We start from the raw sequence: 1,618 nt of genomic DNA on the forward strand, positions 1-1,618 counted from the left end.
AAAAAAAAAAAAACAAAAAAAAAAACAAAAAACCTGAAAGCTAGCTGCTTCAAATTGTTCTTTGGATAAGCTATAGTCAATCCAGTTTTGAAAGAACATTTCTACTCTTAGTAGAAATAAGAAGTCAGTTTCCCAGAGCCTACTAATCAGTGACTTCCAAGAGCCTGTTCTTAGGAGCCCTTAATGTCTCAAGCAGGTAGATTCCACCTACTGCTACAGAGCAGGTCCTAGATGGTTAAGTTAAGTGAACCTAAGCCTTTGCAATCTGGTCCTCCTTGTCCATACACCATGAATGAGGCCAGCATGATTAGCACATCTTACTCCAGATACTTCATTTTGAATTATTAGGAGCATAGACTATCTCAATTTTGTAGAACCTGAGAACACAGATGCTTGGGATTACAGGCAACTCTCCTCTGTATCAGGTAATACCCTATAGTGACTAGAACGTGTCTTTGTTATAATTACGGCCTGTCATTTCTTCAATTTTCTGAGTTGTGCCAGGGGGAAAATGAACATCTCTTTGTTAGTTGTGTTCATGTATGTAAATGTGGACCCAATTTCTGCAACCATTCCAAACTAGGGAGGCCAGCGAACATGACTGACTGTACCTCCATTTAGGATGACTTGCTAAAGAAACCAATAATTAGCCCTGAGTTTGGGGTTTGTGTTTCTCCCCCTCTAGGCAAATTGGACTCTGAGACATACACAAAGCTTAGTGTTTGAGTCTCATTCTCTTTGAGGCAGAAAACTCACTCAATAGGAGTCGTTTGCATTTCTATTTGAGCAGCCTGGAGACAAATATAGGGAAATGAATAGCTTTTTAATTTAATTGGCTTCCCAGTGTGAATCCAAAAATAGAAGGCATGATGCATCTTGGAATTACTGTAGGGCTCACTGGAGTCCAAAATCCTAGCAAAGGCATCCCACCTCCCTCAGAGTGTAAACATCTCCCTCCCCAATGCCAGACCTGCCTACTGGACCTTGGGCCCTGCAGTCCCAAATGGATGCTCAAGAACATTTATTCCTCTGTTATTGGTTCTAACTGGTCTGTCTCTCCTCTTAAACTATTAATTGCATAACATTTAGAAGAAGGGCCTGTTGTATGTAGTTCTTTCCATAATCAAAATATATTCACTGAAGAGAAGAAAGTAATGCTGCCTGGTGTTTTTTTTTTTTTGCTTGTTTTTTAGTTTTATGTGTATGAGTGTTTTGCATCCATGTTTCATGTATGTCTGTGATCCCCCATGTAGGCCTGGTGCTATTGGAGGCCGGAAGAGGGCTTTAGGATTCATTGGAACTGGAGGTACAAACTGTTGTAAACTGTGGTATGGGTGTTGGGAATTGAAAGTGGGTCCTGTGGAAGAGCAGCCAGTGCTCCTAACTGCTGAGTTAGGTCTTTGGCTTCTTGCATGGGTTTTTAAAGGGAAGACAGAAAAGGATATTACAGTATAGCTAGATAGCCAAGTTGCCAGAAACTTCTTACGTCTGCGTCTGCTGCCTGGGAAAGCTAAGGTCCTGTTGGGAAGCCTTTGGATGAGGGAAGAGAAGGAAAGGAGAGAAAGAGGGAGAGAGAGAGGGAGAGAGAGAGAGAGAGAGAGAGAGAGAGAGAGAGAGA

General features: G+C 41.8%; 1 long non-coding RNA gene across 1 annotated transcript in view; it reads left to right on the forward strand.

Moving 5' to 3' along the window:
- Positions 1–1,618, forward strand: part of LOC116091017 — a 13,417-nt gene that overhangs the window by 10,904 nt on the left and 895 nt on the right. The window contains exon 2 of the long non-coding RNA XR_004118892.1: positions 1,254–1,306. This is a non-coding gene — a long non-coding RNA (uncharacterized LOC116091017). The remainder of the gene's footprint in view (positions 1–1,253; positions 1,307–1,618) is intronic.

Source organism: Mastomys coucha, unplaced genomic scaffold (genome assembly GCF_008632895.1).
Source record: "Mastomys coucha isolate ucsf_1 unplaced genomic scaffold, UCSF_Mcou_1 pScaffold15, whole genome shotgun sequence".
In the NCBI taxonomy this organism is placed as follows: Eukaryota; Metazoa; Chordata; class Mammalia; order Rodentia; family Muridae; genus Mastomys; species Mastomys coucha.